The sequence below is a fragment of the Dermochelys coriacea genome, chromosome 8 (genome assembly GCF_009764565.3).
Source record: "Dermochelys coriacea isolate rDerCor1 chromosome 8, rDerCor1.pri.v4, whole genome shotgun sequence".
Classification (NCBI taxonomy): Eukaryota; Metazoa; Chordata; order Testudines; family Dermochelyidae; genus Dermochelys; species Dermochelys coriacea.
The window spans coordinates 54,061,659-54,079,298 of record NC_050075.1 but is presented as its reverse complement, the minus strand read 5'-3'; the positions used below and the strand labels follow the sequence as shown (position 1 = coordinate 54,079,298).

General features: G+C 46.3%; 1 long non-coding RNA gene across 1 annotated transcript; it reads right to left on the bottom strand.

Annotated features, from left to right (window-relative positions):
• Positions 1 to 11,751: 11,751 nt before the first annotated feature.
• Positions 11,752 to 17,133, bottom strand: LOC122455629. The gene is made up of 3 exons (XR_006273960.1): positions 16,877 to 17,133; positions 14,877 to 14,977; positions 11,752 to 13,942 (listed from the first exon to the last, which is right to left on the bottom strand). It is a non-coding gene; the product is annotated as an uncharacterized LOC122455629 (long non-coding RNA).
• Positions 17,134 to 17,640: the final 507 nt, after the last annotated feature.

The following is a 17,640-nucleotide window of genomic DNA, read 5'->3' as shown; positions in this document are numbered from 1 at the left end:
TGCAAGTGCCTTGTGTGCACTAGCAAGCACAGGAAAAAGGCCATCATATATGACAGCCACATTTACCATTACAATCACTGAGCTTCTAGCATCTAACTCAGAACAGACACCTTGAATATAGTGGGTGTGCTAGCAAACCAGCTGGGAGATTTATTTCTAAACTAACTCATTCCACAGGGGCCACTAGTAGGCAAATCCTGGGCTGGAGTTCTGTTCTTGGGTATATCTTTGCGACCGTAAAGGCTAGAAAGTCAACTGGGGTGAGGGGAGAGGAAGCACAAGCAAGTTTATAATTTGTGTAAATGTCTGGCTTATTCCACAACATTTGTGAATGGAGTTTTCTAGCCCTGCTTGCTCCGCAGTACTGGGCTGGTGGGATTGGGAGACAGGCACTATTACACAGACAGAAGAAGTTACATCCTTCACGCCACTGCTTTGAGGGAAGGTCATGGACTGTGGCCAAGATGTTCAAAAGTGACTTTGGGAGCCCGACCTGACACCTTAAAGGGGCCTGATTTTCAGGGGGAGAAGTCCATTTAAAGACATATGGGCACCTAACTCCCATTGATCTCAACGGGAACTGGGCACCTAAGTACCTTTGAGGACCTGGAGTCGAATGCTTAGCACTTTCTGTTTGGTGCATCTCCAGCTGGGTGCCCACCTATGGAAGTATCCCCTATTACTGGTTTGGTAGCTTGATCATGGAAGTTGAAGCCCCTGAATCTATTTCCATTTGTAGTGACTGTTTAATTCCACCGTTAGGTCCCCTCAGATAGCATATACTGTGCCCGCTCCTCTGTATCTTTCTTCCCCTCAAGGGAAAAGGCCCTCTGCTGTCTTCCTTTTCCTTTTTTAATTGTTTTTCTGGGGGGCAGGTCACAATCCTGGCTTGAGATGCTCTTTGACGGTCACCGTTGCATTTTCTAGCTCCGTTTCCCACCCTGAAGCATTGATGCACAATGAACTCCTCCTCAGCAGATGCAAACACCCCTCAGGAGTCCCACCCCCTTGCCATTGGCTTTGCATTTGGTTGCGTGAGTCAGGTTGCTGGGCTCTGCACTCGAAGAGCAAGTCTGGTAAGTTTTTCACCGTTGCTTCCATTGCTGTTGCTAATTCTACTGCTTTGGGCCACGTTAATTTCCCCTTTGCCAGCAACTGCCTTTGAATTCTCTCATTGTGAATACCAGAAACCAACGTGGCACATGGCACATCCTCTAGTACATGTCTGACTGCACAACAGTCCTTTCATCCTTTTCACTCTGCTATACACACAGCTACGCTTCCTTTGCCCCTCTCGTTCTGCTGTGCAATGTCCCAACAGGTTGGCATTTGGCATGCAGTGCTCTGTTAAGGCCTTTTGCAGGCCTTCTAAACGTGTATCTTCTGATTTCCTTGGCTGTAACAAACTCCTTGAGAGGGAGTAGGTTTTACTGCCACAGATGCTCAGGAAAATTGCTCTATAATCTCATTTGCAAGAAAACAGTGGCCCAGTTTTTCCATATACTGCTGCCAAGCCTCATTTTCTGCATTAAACTCCTCAGGTGCCCATTCTTATGTTTATCCTCATCACCAGTTGTGTAAAGGGAGCACAAGAAACACACGTTACTTACAGTTCTGCAGGTTGGGAACATGCTGCTGCTTCAGCTCTGAGCAAACAGAAAGTGGGGGGAGGCCCCACTAACTAAACAGGAAGTTAGGGGGAGGTGGAGAGTGGGTCCAACCCATAATACGCTGAGCAACCCAGTTAACCCCTTGATGACCGCTTGACTGCAACTGGTTACTATTGGAAAGCTTGAACCACAGCTTGAAATTGGGATAAGGGAAAGAGGTGGGGGAACAATTTCCATTTCTGGCCCTTATATCTCACTGGATTAAAAAACATAAATGGGGGGGAGGGCATTATGGATGGCAAAAAGCCAAACAAAGACTGGCCCTGCTATAAAAACTCTTATTCTATTATTCCAAATGCTGGTTTTGGTTTAAAGTGTGGTTCTATTGAATGCACTGATTACTGCTGAAACAAAGCAGCTGCTGTACCTGCTCCATTAGAGATGTTCATTGCTTTGCCATTTGTTCAGAACTGTAGAGTGGAAGATAAAGACCGCTTGCCAAACAAACCAGGGCTTTGCTGAGGCTACCACGCCCAGCCATCGCTAGGCAAACACGAAAAATCCATCATCACGTATACGAGGCTCATCACAGCCTTTCCTGATAGCAAGTAGCTAACATTGGCTGCTATCTAAGAGAAAAATAGTACAGGGTTTCTAAAACCATCCTATTCTGGTAGCTGTCCACTACAGTGGCAGTCACCCATCTAGGCAATGCCAGCAGAGTTCCTATGGACTAAGGCATGCAGGAGACAGGGAGATGCAAGGTTTTCTTTCCCTCGTCCTCCTCGGCTTGTTGTTCTAAACCCCGTTGGCCCAATACCTGTGGAAACAAAACTTGGGGGGAGGAATTATGCACTGGTTCCCTTTGCTCCAGGGAGGATGGCAAGGCTAGGTCATTCACTCTGGTCAGTTCCAGGCCCCACATTCAGCTTGTTGCTATTGTCTCACTATTTTGGGACTAGTCCAGGGCTAGCAGTGTAACAGCATTTGCAGACCTGTAATACAGTGTGGCCCAGAGGGCAAAGTGATGGCTTAGAACTTAGGAGACCAAGGTTCTGGCCTGGGATGTGACCTTCTGTGTGATCCTAGACTTATCACTTAACTTCTCTGTACCTTTATTTCCCCATGAGTCTTGTCTATTTAGGCCACAAGCTCTACAGGATGGGGACTGTTCCTAACCATGTGTCTACACTGCCTAGCACAACGGGGCCCTGATGTCACCTGGGGCCTATAGATGCAAGTGTAGTATTAATACAAATAATAAAGCCAGAATGGCTGGAGAGGTTCAGATCATGAAAGCACATTTTAGTTGCTTCAAGGCATTGCTTTCACCTCAGGTTATACTTAAGGGCCCTATTGTTGAAGCAGAGTGGGAGGGGAGAACCTCCAAAGGATTGACTGGAAACGGGAGAGGTCTCTTCATGAAGGCAGAGGGAGCCAGAAAGTTGGCTTCCCTTTCTCTTGATCAGGAGTCACCCAGAAATTTGGGATCCTCTTCAGAGGATAGAGGAGGGGGCCAGAAACTCACAAACCTCTTTGCTAGAGCACGGGGCATGGATTGGCAGATTGCCAGCTTTGGAGGGTGTGGGGGTTGGAGCTGTGCAATGGTGCCATTAGTTCACAGAAAGATGCAGAGAGAAGGGCCTGTCTGCCTAAATGGAAGCAGTTATTTTGATGACCCATGTGGCAGAAGCAAGAACAAGGAATCATATACAATGAGTGATGGGGAGTGAAAGCTGGGGAGGAGGAACAGAGACACAGAGAGAGGTCCCTTTAACACCCACCCCTGGTTATTTTATTGACTGATTTTAAAAGGTCTTGGACTTGCAAATCCTTTCTCAGTTCTTAGCAATCTAGTGCAGTGTGAGTACAAGCTAAATATGAGCACAGGCAGCATTACATGCTTGGGTAGGGGGGAGCTGTGTGCTAAACCATAGTGAAAGCAAAGGTTTTTAATGTCTTGACTAGCTGCTGTCCCGTCCCTCCCCATGTTTCTTCTTTACCTTTCATGTGTATTTCATATTTTACTATAATCTGCCATGTACTGTAATCATCCACTATTATAGAGTTGCTGAGTTCTGCTCCAGAGCTGGCTGCATTTCAGTGCTGGACAAAGTGCTCCGTATATATCCCTCACAATGATATTACAAGGCAGAGCAGTTTTGTTTATTTTTTTTTATAAAGCACTAAAATTCTTGGAAGGTGACTGTGCAAGTACAAAGTATTCCCTCGCAGGACAGCCTGATATGCATTCCTTAGAAGCTCAAGAGTTGTTTACCCAATCATTCATACATTAATATCTAAAACACTGATGTTTTGTTAAAATTAATGAGTTTAATTTTAAACAAAGTACTAGGTCATGAGGTTTATTAACTTTTTAAGAATAGTTTTTAAAGGCTGACTTCCAATTCTTTTGCATCTTTCTTTTAATCTTGCCCTCAGTGGGTGAATAGCAAGCAAAATGATACAGAATATTTCAAGTGCATTGATTTCTGGTTTTTGAAATGCCTCTCTCCAAACCTCAAGGCTGGTGTAATGATCCATTTAAAATCAACATATGAAAGTCATTATCAGCCTAACAGCCATGTTAACCAATCTTGCCACTCTCTCTATTTCAGGAAAAGCCTTTGGAAAAAGCTTGGTCCAGCAGCATGGCCTGGCAGTCAGCACACTTGGACCCTGATCCAGCAAGGAGCTATATGTATGCATGGTGCTCCTTACAGGACTGGAGCATGTTGTATTCATTTAGATGGAATATATGGGCCAAAGGTGTAAGCATAACCCAGTTACTGTCCAACATTAAACAGTGTTAGATAACATTCAAATATGGTCTACAGAGACCTCATCACCATGGCACACACACCATTAAACATTTTTAACCTTTTACTAAAGATAAATAAAAGAAGGAAAAACACTGAAGGCATTTGAAATGTAAATTGCTAAGGCAAGCTTTCATTTTAACAATATCCCTGGTTCCTTTTCCCTGGAGCTGGAGAGAGTTTTTAGAAGGAAAAGCCACCTTGTTTGACAGTCTCAGATATGGTGATAACTATCCTTTTTGGGAAAAGAGAAGAAGATAGTTGAGATGAGCTTCAGACAGTGGCGCTGGAACAGTTCTTATAGTGGGGGGTGCTGAGAATCAGTGAACAAAACTGCATATGATGGAAACCACTTCAAGCCAGAGGGTGCTGCTGCACCCTCAGAAACCCAAGTTCCTGCACCTCCGGCTGCAGCTGTTGTTGGTTCACTGATTTCTAGTTCCACACTTCTCTTGTTTACCAGGAGTGATTTTAACACGGTCCTTGACATATCTGAGGAGACCTTTTTGTTTGGACTAATTTAGTCTCTGTCTTCCTTTCATACCTTTTCCTATCAACATTTGTCATTATAAGTTATTGTTACATCTTATAAACTTTTAATAACTTCTTACAGTTAAACTTACACCTAGGGTAAGTGTGTAGGCCCAATTATCACAACATAATCCCTCTCTTTTATGAACCAATTCCACCTAGGATCAGACATCTGTTCTTAAAATCACAATTACACAGAAACATCTTATTTTAGTTTAAACATTTCAAAAAAGGCAAAGAAAAAAGGTCCTTGGATATATTTTAATATTAGCAAATTCCTTATCCCAAGCTCAGGATTTGCAAATCTTACTTGATCAAATATTGCAAAGATTACAGGTATGCTTTGTTAACATCTGAAAGGTTTAAGAACTTATAACTCATTTCATTTGTAATGAAAATAAAACTTAGAACCCTTGCTGTCATATGTTTGTAAGACATCTAAGAACAAACCAGCTCTTCTCACTTCTTTGGCTGTACTCCCAGGGTGGGTAACAATGGAAAGAGCTCCTCCCCCCATCCCTTTTGCTGCTTACACAGTAAAGGCTGTACATTTACACAACCCAGGATCTATTTATGCACTAGAGGTTAAGATTGCTCACTTGGAAAAAAACTTTAGCCCTGAGGGCATTTTTAACCAAGTGTGTTGCCTCCTTTAAAAAGAAGCAACAAAACGATGTCCTTTTGGAACCACTTTTGCATCCATGAGCAACGTCGGTAAAAATTCAGACATTTTTAGTCTATGATAGATCTTGCGCATGCGTTTTACCACCACCATTTGTGAGGACAACATGGCCATCTTGGCAACTTAGCTAGGTTGACCAGACAGCAAATGTGAAAAATTGGGACAGAGAGTGGGGGGGTAATAGGACCCAATATAAGAAAAAGACCCAAAAATTGGGATTGTCCCTATAAATCGGGACATCTGGTCACCCTAAACTTAGCCTATTCTGGGGATCTGAGCTACAACACTAGCACTGTGCTGTTGTCTCATGTGCAGAGAACAGTAACAGAAATCATGGACATAAAAAAACAAAAGTGGGAGGGGAAAAAAGCTTTGCTAAAGCACAAAAACAACAAGGAAAAAACATTGCAAAACCAAAACAATCACCAAAAAACCCACAAAAAGTTTGGTGCTGCAAGAACCCTTGGTTCTGGTGGTTTGAGATTTAATGCACAGTGAATGCAATAGCAGCTCAGAATAAAGCTGGCATTGTATTAAGAAGAGAGTTACCCAAGATGTTATTTCAAGAAGTCTGCTTTAGCCACTTAATCCTCAATAATTTTAAACGACTCATTATTACTTTTGCTTTTTCTTAAAAATTACCTATCACAGAAACTACCCACCTCAAAACACAAGGGGAAAAAAACAAACCAAAGCATTTTACAAGATTTTTTTTAAAATAAACTATAAAACAATTGTTAACCCTCTCTTTTTTCAAGCAAAAATATTAACAGTTTGTTTTGCATGCTTATCTCAAACAAACTCAACACATTTAAGAATTTTAAAACAAACTTTTGTTTTAAACTAACTTTTAAACAATTGCTTGTTTGCCAAGGTGCCAGCTTCTGCGTATGTATTTAACCCTTTGGGTCCCACATTGGGAACCCAAAAATTTTGTATGAATTTCCATGGAGTATTTGGGCCAAAGGGGTTAACATAGCACAATCACTGTCCAACATTAAACAGCATTAAATAATATTTGGGGTTTGGTCTATAGAGACCTCATATTGCTTAGCACTGTGGCAAACACACTTTTACAAATTATTTTAACCTCTTATTAAAGGTAAAGAAAAGAAGGGAAAACAGTAAAGCATTTGACAGGTAAAATATTAAGTGAGGCTTTCATTTTAACAACAAGCCTTGTTCCCTTTCCCTTGAGCTGGAGAGAGTTTTTGAAGGCAAAGCCCCGTGTCTCACAGTCTCTTAGATGATAACAAAGATGGCAATAACCATCCTATGGGGAAAAAGAGAAGTTAACTGAGATAAGCTGGAGCTGTGGTTGTTGCTGGTGCTGTGGTTGAAGTCCAGTCCTGTTTCATCTGAGGTGGTGTTTGGGATTCGGCTGGAGCTGGTAGAGGTGTTGATGTCACCGGGGTGCCTCTCTCTGACCTGGGCTGCTCAGACATCTCTCAGGCTTAGGAAAAGAGGAAGGTCTGGGGTCCTATGAGACAACTGGGTTGCAGCCATGATGGTGAAGCTCACTTCAGTGCTAATTTTTCTCCCCAAAGTCTTCCTTTAAGGATCCCAAAAGGGGAGTGGGGGGTGGAATAGCCCATCCCCTCATTAATTTGTCCACCAATTAGGCCTAGTTTCCGACACATCAATTTTGGTTCACTGATTTCTAGTTTCACACTTTTCCTGTTTACCAGGCATGATCTTAACACAGTCCTTGAGTTCTATCAGGAGGCCTTTTTGTTTGGACTAACTCAATATCTGTCTCCCTTTCATACCTTTCCCATCAACATTTGTTGCTATAAGTTATTTCAGAGTAGTTATAATAAGGTATTGTTACATCTTATAAACTTTCACTCCATGCTTACAGTTAAACTCACAATGAAGGTAAAACTGTAGACTCAATTATCACAACAGACCATGGGTGCTGTTGGACCACTGCGGGTGTGTAAATTTCAGAGTCAAGGACCTTTGACTGAAAACACCTCCACTGCCATCCAGTTTAAACCTCACATTCCAATGGCATTGCACAAGGAAAGGATTTATGAAACTAGCTTCATTGAAGCCAAGGGGAGAGTTTGTACTGAGAGAACTATATAGCTTATGTGGCAGGAAGTTGATGTGGTGTCTGTTATTCTGGTAGGGCTTGTGTTGATACCTGCTTCCCCATATTGATCCCCTCTGTGAGTCCATTTGGAAGTAATTGAAACTGGGGATCAGGACAATCAAGTATTTTCCAGCGTGTTTTACATTGGCTGTGATGATATCACTCAGGAACGTCATAAACTGGCAGGAGCTGGCTTGGAAGCCAGCCAGCTGCAGTACAGTAAACTAGCTAGTGGCAATATTCACTAATACTAGGCAACAGGCCCAATTCAAAGGGAGATACTCCAGATTTACACCAGCGTGAACAAGAGCAGGGATTGACCCAATATATTTGCTGGTTAAGAACCATATTAGCTTCGTTCTTTTCTGGGGTATGCCTACACTGCAATCAGGGTTTGTGACGGAAGCACATACAGATGTACTAGAGATAGCTTTAATCTATCTATCTTGGGTCCTAGATTAGGGAGGTGGCAGTAACACAAGTTTCAGCATGAACTGCATAAGCCTACACGGGACTGTGGGTAGTTACTTGGGCAGCTAGACCACACTGAAGTCTGTGCAGCCACAGCTTTACTGCACTATAGCTAGCTTGAGGCTAGCTCAGGTACATCTACACATTCTGTAATCACACCTCTAATTGCGGTGTAGACACATCCTTAGTCACTGAACATTCCACAATCTCCCCTTCCCCAACACACACGGCATCTTTGGATTCTCTCATCTAGCGTTTCCCCTTTATCTTTCCTGGTTTGCACATCCACAGCCTCGTCTTCTCTCATGGCCTTGCACTTCTTTTCTCTTCCTAACTGGCTCTGCTTCAGAAACCTTTCCCACTCTGGGCCAGATCCTCACCTGGAGTCAATTGGCATAGCTCCATTGAGCTCTTTGGGAGGGTATGGGCCACGGTTTTTTTTTACTACATACACACACAGACACCGCATTGCTGTACGAGAAGCACTGACAAGTCCTTATCACTGTGCTAAGGGAGTAAGTGTTAGCAATCAGAAAGCAGCATGCTCTTAGCGTCACTATATCCAATGGCTAGAGGGAGACATGATCACACGCACCCACCGAGTGTATTGCACTGGCACAATGATGGAATGTACATATGCAATCAGGCATGTCATTCAGACATCAGCATGACCAGCACTATCCAACATGCTCTCATAAAACACCCAGAAAATTTCTCTCTTGACTCCCTTTTTGGGGTGAGTGAAAGATGTGGGACCAATAGCCCTGGGGTGCTCTGTTTATTCACAGCACTGATAGAGTGTGGACATCGGCTGTGCAAGCTTCTCCCACACTGCCCCATCAGTGTACTTCAACCCTGAGCTGGAGAGACCTTGGGAGTTTAGCTTCCATACAGGCCCTGCCCTCTCTGCTGAGACTGTCAACCCAGCAGACGCAGTACTAGCCCACTGGGGGCCCTAAGCAGGAATATCCCCCCTTTCTACAACATAATGAAAAGCGAATAGGGGGCCCCCTTGAGCTGCTCAGGGCCCTAAGCAATTGTTTAGTCTGCTTATGCCTAGCGCTGGCTCTGCAACCCAGGTGCCAGTTAGCTGGTGGCTTCCGTGAAACCCCCAATTCATTTCATGGAGGCCACCAAACCACCAGGAGCTGGTAGTTTCAGTCACTGCTAACCTGGGTTTACTTTGGTTGCTTGTTTTCCAGCTGTTCTGATAGAGTTTGATATGGGGCTGGGGGTTAAGCTGTAGCATGGAGATCTAGTGTATGAAATGAAGCACAGAGGGTGCTTAGGAGAAGGGCTGTTGGAGGAGAGGAGTGCGAGTGTGTGTAGGGTGGCTGTTTGTACCTGCTCAATGCCTTGTTGCAGGGCTAAGCACATGGTACAAAGCACATTTCAAGAGGATACTAACAGGAGGGGGAGCCTAACTGAGTGCAGGGTTCTAATTTTATCTTTGCTGTTATCAAAGGGCAAACCTGCAAACCCTGGCCTGCTGAGAAGTCCCAGGCAGGTTATTACCCGAATGGTGTTTGTAGAATGGCTGTGCCATGCCTGCTCTCTTGATAAAGGTTCCAGGAGCAAACCACAAACAGGTCCCGCAAGGTTCCCAGAGAAGTGAAGGTTTCCTGCCTTTGTTTCTCTCTGGTTATTCAGTTCTCATGAAAAATGCTGCCTTGGTGGCTTGGAGGACTGAAGTCCTGTGCTTACGCAAGCCACAGGGGTAGCACAGTCTTCCCCAGAAGAGCTTCACGTGTCTTCTGGACCGCTCCAGTCCAGCCTTTCAGATCTCTCCGTAGAGACTGCTCAACGTGGTGGGTACAAATGCAGTCCACCAAACACATGCTCAAGCAACCAGCCATCCGATAGCAATAACTTTCAGTCACTACCAGCCTGGGGGGAATTTGAACCAGCAAAGGAACTAGAAAGGAAACATTCTGTATTCCATTATCTGTCCTCTGAGCAACCCCTCATTTCCTGCCTTTGTAAGAGACACAGCAGCAGCCTGCTTGGAAAAAGCAGTACTGAAAAGGATGCCATTCAGGGGCTTCACTTTAAGACAGACAAACAGCAGACTGGCTCACTGAAACAAAGGGCAACCTCTCTTGAACTGCATGGTCTTGTGTTCTCACACCAGCATCAGAGAATCGTGGGCCAGCTTCTTTACTGCACAGGACCCATCTCCAATTCTTCTGGCCTGCTCTTAGGGGAACTGCTTTCACGATATGGACGTGTTCAGCATCTTGGTGCCCTGGAGCTCATTTTTCTTGATTTGCGTTACCACGCACGCTGCATCTGACCTTATGTACAAACTGTAGACACATTTTTGCCCAAGCAATGCAGAATTCCCTGAGTGACCCATAATGCTGTACAACAAACGGGATGGGGAAGTGAACATACCCAGACCTTTCTAACTGAAATCCCTGCATGTTGCCCTGACTTACGCTTTGTACCCAGCTGCAAGGCAAGGTAAAATTAAGAAATGGGACATTATAGGCAGATCCAGGGCATCTCCTGTTAAATTATCCTGGATCTTATAAAAGCAAACTGAGAACTTGTAACTAGGAACTAAAAGGCTGATTCCACAAACATGGCAATGATTTCAGCCCATGAACATCAAATTAACCCTCTGCAGTTTATGAATATAAACTGAGGTATTTAGAGCATGCCTTGTTGGATCAAGGATATGCAGCTGGTCGGCAACCCGCATCTCATGAATATGCAAGTACATCCATTTGTCTCATGAATGTGCTTCCAGGCCTCTGGATCTCATCTAGATTAAATGAAGTTCTGGGTCTCAGCCCAAAGAACACTGAGGAGAAGCAACCCTGAAAGAGACTGAAAAGGAAGGACCAGATGTATTAAGAGGTGAGCCATGCTGCAGTAATTGGATGCAGAGGTCAAGAGGCAATTGTCCATCACCATGGTGACTGGGGACAGACGGGTGCATGGTGAAGTTGCTTCTTTGCAGTGAAACTGGCAAGTAGGCTCAGGAATTCAGAGGTACCAGTTTCCATTTATCTTTCCATCCCCTAGTCTCCAGAACTTTACTGGCTACTATTTAGACACAGGGTCACATCTTCAGCTGGGGTGAATCAGCCCAGCTCCGTTGAAGTCCATGGTGCTACAGTGATTTACACAGGTTGAGAATCTGGCACAAAACGTTTAAGGATCCTTACAGTGATGAGCTCTTACAGCCACCAGCAGCTCCACTGACTTCCGGGGGACGTGTCACGTGGGGAAGTGCTCACTAACGTGTGCAAGGGCTATACAATCGGGCACTAAACATTTACACACTCATATTCTTCTGGTGGGGGAGGGAGTCTGCCATGGCCTGCCTGCCTGAGCACAGCCCGCTCCCCATTGGGAAGGGAATGTTCTCTTTAGATACCAGTCAGGTATTCAGCAACCTGGAAATGTGCAAAACCGTCCCTGATATGGTAACATCCAGGGCATCCTGGGTCCCAGTCTCCACTTGCGCAGGACAGGAGGGTGGGTAAGAGGGCGGTGTGAAAAGCTGCCACAACGCTTCAGCTACTTAGCTGCGAAGTGGATGAAGAAATGCTGAGAGCTGCGGTATTTTGCGGTCAGGATGCTTTGCTGAGGGGGAATTCCCCGATACGCTACTTGCCCGGACAGTAACAAAAATCAAGGCATTTACTCAGTTTGCAGTGCACCTCAGAGCGTCTCCATGGCCCCCCTCCCTGGCTCAAACACCAGCTTGCCAGCCTGTTTTAAGAGTGTGGGTCCCCCTCCTCCTCACTAATATAGCCATTTGTATAGTGCTGCACATTGGAGAGGGTTGGGTGGGGTATTCCTTCCTGACTCCCCCCTCCCCCCTGCACTCCTCGGTGATCAGAGTATGCCTGAATCAGGGGCCTGAATTGCCTTTACTATCTTAGCCCATATAACTACTGTGTTATTACAGGTCAGAAAACCAGCCATGCAGGCCCTACTACAATACAGCCTCAGTGCTGGTCCTAGATGATCTGCTCCCGACGGTGCTTTCCATCAGGGTGGCAGCACATGCTGTGTGAGGAAGGATTTCCTTTTATTTGATCTAAATTTACCACCAATTCATTTTACAAAGTGCTTCCTTATTCTCTTATTACGGGGCCTGGGGCAGAGAGAAAGGTGGGACAGTTTTCAAAAATAGCCTTCCCATAAAGGTGCAACCCTGAAAACCCAAGGGGGCAGAGGTTTGGCAGGAGGTCAGGGGAGGCCATTTAATTCAGTCACACAAACAAGCTCCAGAGGACACCTTCTATTACTCAACTTGTCCCTCTCCAGTACTTTGCTACCTCTAATGCAGTCAGTTGGAGAGTTCCAGGATCTGTGAGCAGACAGTGCCCCCTGCTTCTCCCTCTAGAGAGTAAGATCTGGAAAGAAACACACCATTACAGTTCGATGCAGGGCTGGCTGCCTTGCAGTCCATCGAAACCTGGCCAGAAATCCAGGTCTAGCCCAGGATTCCCAGCCAATTCTTTGCGACAAGGCCAGGAATGCACCTTTCTCTTGGTTAATAACAAATGGCTGCTAATTGCAGTTCTTATAGCAACCGCTGCTAGAGACGGGGTGTGGGTAGTAACATGACTGCCTCAACTGCCCTTGAGGCCCCCTCACCAGGCCTGGGAGGTTACTGTTAACTTAGGAAAATAGGAGTCTACTATATTCTCTTCTCCCTCCTCTGTCACTGTGCTGCTAACACCATCACCCTGCACCAAACACTGTATTATAAATACTATCTTTAGGCCAAGTCCCTCTGAGAGGGGGTGGAGGCACAACGGGGCAGATGATTGTCGGGAGCATGATGGGACAGGAAAGTGCTGGAGCGAGGAAAAGTCTGAACAAGGGGGCACTTTACAACTTCACTCCAAAAATATCCCTTCACCCTATGGCCTTTCCCCCTCTCCATTCTCAGCTGAGCAAGCCAGAGAAGGTGCCACCCTTGCGAGAATGGGAACAAGAAGCAGGAAAGAGCAGCAAAGGGAGGTGCTGTCCAGGATGCTGCACAAAGTGACGTGTGTTTGACTTGGAGAGCATCAGAGCTCTAGACATGGAAGTGATAGTTAAGAAAAGGGAGACAAGGGGATTGGGTGTGAAATGGAGACACTGCCCTGGTCATGATGATTAGATCTTTATTACACACGTCACTAAAATTGCACAAATCCTTACCACAAATACTGAGAAGGGAGCTAAATAACCACAGGACAGAAGCATTTTGCAGACACATTCAATTCCAGAAAGTCCCAGTTCTAGTCACTGGGCCAAATCTTAAATTCTTTACTCATGCACTACTCCCTTTCACTTCAAAAGGTTTCTGCTTAAGTGAGGACAGAATGAAAACTAAGGAAGGTCCTCAGGACTGGCGGAAAGTAGGAAAGATGGCAAGAAAATAAGAAGAACCAAGGGGATCTGTGACCTGTGCTGCCAAATCCAAGGCTATCACAGAAGAAGAAAGACTGAGAGAATAATTAGCAAAATCCTAACAGTAATGTGACTTCCAGTAGGAGGATGGTCTTGTGGCTAAGGCACTGGACTGTGGCTCAACAGACCTGGATTCCGCAGATTTCCTCTGTCTTTCTCTGGGCAAGTCATTACTCTCTCTGCACCTCAGCCTCTCCATCTGTAAAATGAGGATCACAATATTTCCTTTCTTTCCTTGTCTGTTTAGAATATAAGCTCTTCGAGGCAGGTGCTGACTCTTACTATGTAGTCAGCCCAGATCTTGGTGTTACTGTAATACAAATAACAAGGAAAAACAGTGACAATTACATATATAATGAGCTCTGACACTGAACAAGAAAGCAGAGACCAACCATTAAGGGCTCAAATCTGCAGGCCTGCCATGTGCAGAACTCCTTCATTGACTTCACTGGGAATTCCGCACCCAAAGGACATGCAGGATTGGACTCATAAGAAGGCAGAATTTAATGTTTTGTAAGATCTTCAAGGATCACCCCCACCCTGCCTGTATCATTAGCCCTCAGCTGTGGAGCCATAATAGCATGGAATGCAACAAACTGTCTGGTGCCATCAAGATGAGAGAAAATACATCTTTTGTCCTGCCAAGCTATCTACAACTAGTTTCAGCTTGAAGTAGCTAAAAGTAGATTTTACTGAATTGGTTACAGACAGCAAAATCCATTCCCAATTCAATAAAATCCACCTTAACAGATAAGAATTACTGGGCTATCGACTTTAATGGAAATATGGAATGACACCACATTACATCAGCTGAGGGTCTCTTTGTACGGCTACATCATGGGCCACATCCGAAAGATATTTGTCTGATCCTGAAATGTCAGTGATGCCCTCAGTCTGACTGTAATGATTGCACATTCCTTATCTGGAATAGATATAATGGCCATCATGAGCAAGCAATACTTTAGCTTTTTTTTTCTCTTTGCTATTCAACCAGGAATTGGAGGTGGATGGTCTACAAGAATATGCCAAGAAGGATCAAGCTGAATCTCAAGGGTGATTCAAAGACAGGAGATTTTTTGAGGGAGTATTTTCTTCCTCCTCCCCTCCCAACCCTCTCCCGCTAGGGCTTGTGGATAGGGTTTTTGTCTCTCTCTGTCTCCAGCATTATTTTTTATTAAAGCCCTTGAAGGGTTTTCACACTATTACTCTGCTTTTGATTTTATTGCATTGTGTCAGATAATTACCTGCCATCTGCTTCTCTAGCTCTTCAGGGCATGGACTGCCTTTTGTCCTGTGTTTGTACACCACCTAGCACAGCGGGGTCCTGGCCCATGCCATGGGGTTCCTAGGCACAACAGCAGGGCAAATAAAAACAACAGGGATATGAAATCCACCTTCCCAACCCTCAGCACCTCCCTAGGGGGAGATTCTTAAGACTACATATCCCCCTGGGAACCAGCAGTGGCAGCTGGATCAACTGGGAGAAGTTGGGGCAGGGAGGGAGGAGGCCAGCTACTAACCCTGCCTCCAAAACAATGCAACACTAGGCTCATAGCAGCCTTCCCTGCTCACCCAGAGGCCCATGGGCAGGAGCTCCCACAGCACTTCTCCAGGGCACAGTCACTTAATTCCCAGGTCAGGCAGAATGGGCTTCTCCTTTCTGAGACAACACAGCACCAGACCGAATGGCATCAAAGGCCACTCTTATTTTAATCTGACATTGATTTAGTACCTTTCCCCATGAAGGATCCAAATCTTTGCAAACATAGCAATCACTTCACTCAGCACTGAAATGCAGCCTCCTCTGGGATAGAACAAGGCAGCGATTTAACACCACACGGTAACACTACATACTGCACTGGGCAAATAATAAAAGGAAAATGCAGCATTCAGTTGAGCCTGCAGGGGGAATTGCCTTGATGCAGAATGTAATTACCCGACTCGCAGTCCGGCCAGGCACTGGGGTCAATGCCTCTGATGAAAAACGTCGTGGGCTCTTCAATGGCTCCAATGCTCAAAGCATCAGCATCCAAAAGCCGGCATCTTCAACAACACAGCACCCCTAGCCCCAGGCCGGAGACTTGCTCCAGCACTGACCATGGGAACGCAAACATGTTGATCAAATTCCAGAGGTATTTTCCCCTCATTGCTTACATCAGACATCTCCCCCTTGCCCTTTCCCCAGCTGCCACCTGCAGGCCTGCTGCTGCTACGAGTGCATGAGCTGTCTCTCTCTATTGCCCCCAATGCGGAGATACACTGCAGAGATCAGACCTGCCATAGCCTCTGTCCAGGGCTACCCCTAGCTATTATGGGGCCCTACATAGCCCCCCCGTGGGGGGAATGTGTGGGGCCCCAAGCCTCTGCAGAGGGGCGGGAGGGCTGGCTTGGGAGGCAGGGGGGAACTGCCCTCCAGCACTCACCGGCAGTGCGACTGGGGCCGGGTCGCTGCACTTTCCGCCACCAATAAGCGCAGGCCCAACCCTGCCCACAGTCCTTGGGGGAGTGGGGGCAGGGCTGGGGCGGAGCAGGGGCAGGGCCATGGGGAAGAGGCGCGGCAGGAAGTGGAGCAGCATGCAGCTGCACAGGGGACCAGGAAATTTGGGGCCCTAAATTTCCTGGTGCCCTACGCAGCTGCGTACTTTGTGTATGAGTACGAACGGCCCTGCCTCTGTCCCCCAGAGACCTTGTGCTATCTCATGATTACTGCACACTGCTGGTGGCAGGAGTGCTGCATCACAGGAACACAGGTTGTAAGAAAGCCCATACAAGTGAAAACGATGAACCCCACCTGTTGTCAGAGCTTCCTGTCTGCCGACCTCAGCTGTCCCCTGTGTTTTGCTGGCGAGCTAGGACCTCCTATTAATCACTGCACTATGCCCCCTTCTGCCAGCTAGGCCAGTGCCAAAGGTTGTAAGGCAGACATAGACTTCACCAGGAAATAACCTGGGTGCAGAGCACAAAGCTGCACCTGCACATCTTTGGGGCAGGAGGTGTTTTGGGTCAAGGCAGGGGTAGCTGAGGTGTAGCCAATGAAGACCTGCACTCTGGCAGTCCTACACTCCTGCAAAGCCCCACAGGAGCCATTGCAGCAGGGGAGCAACTTAGGGCAGCCCTCAAGCCTGGCCTACCCTGCAGCAGAGGCTGAACCAGCCCCATATCAGGTGCATCCCTGGTGTCTGGGCAGGGATGAATTTCCACTTGGAGTGGAGCACATCTAGTGCTTTTTCAGGGGGAGTCTTACCTCTGCTGGGAAGGGGCAACACCAGGGTCTGCTGCCAGGGACAGATGTGTGTGGGGCAGGGAGTCATCAGAAATTCTCAGCCACATCCCCTGCTACCCAGACACTCCCAGGAAGCCAGCTGAGAACAGGCAGCAGAGCTTGCTGGGGTAGTGTTCTTTTCTTCTCTGTTGTCCTGAGCTCAGCAGCCCAGCCTGATGAAGAATACAATGGAGCTGACGGGGAAGGGGACACAATTTTGGCCCATGTTCTATCAGACCGTGAGTGAACAAGTAGGTGAGGCACAGTTCTTCTGGGCAATGCAAAGACAGCCAAGTGGCAGTGAGCACACATGCAGTCACCAATCCAGAGCTCTGATTGCCCTACATACATCTTTCAGACTCACCCAAACCACACTCCTGGGAGAGGAGAGGTGTGACATAGAGGTCTGAAAACTGGGAGCTAGGAGCCCCAAGTTTGCTTTTCATACTTGTTCTCTTGGTGGCTTTAGGCAAGTCACTCACCTTCCTTCTGACTCAGTTTCTCCACCTGTAAAAATGGGCTAATACACTGGAATCCCTATCCGTCCACCCAGATGTGCCCAATAAATAAGGAGATGCATGGCTTGGCTATCAACTGGAGTTCTCCTCTGGGTCACATTGCACAGCTGGGGGCACATGGGGAAGAAGGAAAAGAGCCTGCTCTCTTCCCACCCACAAAGGGCTTGGGACAACTGTATCCCAGTGCTGGGCAGAATGCAGAGGGCGGTCCCTCTCTGCACCCTGGAG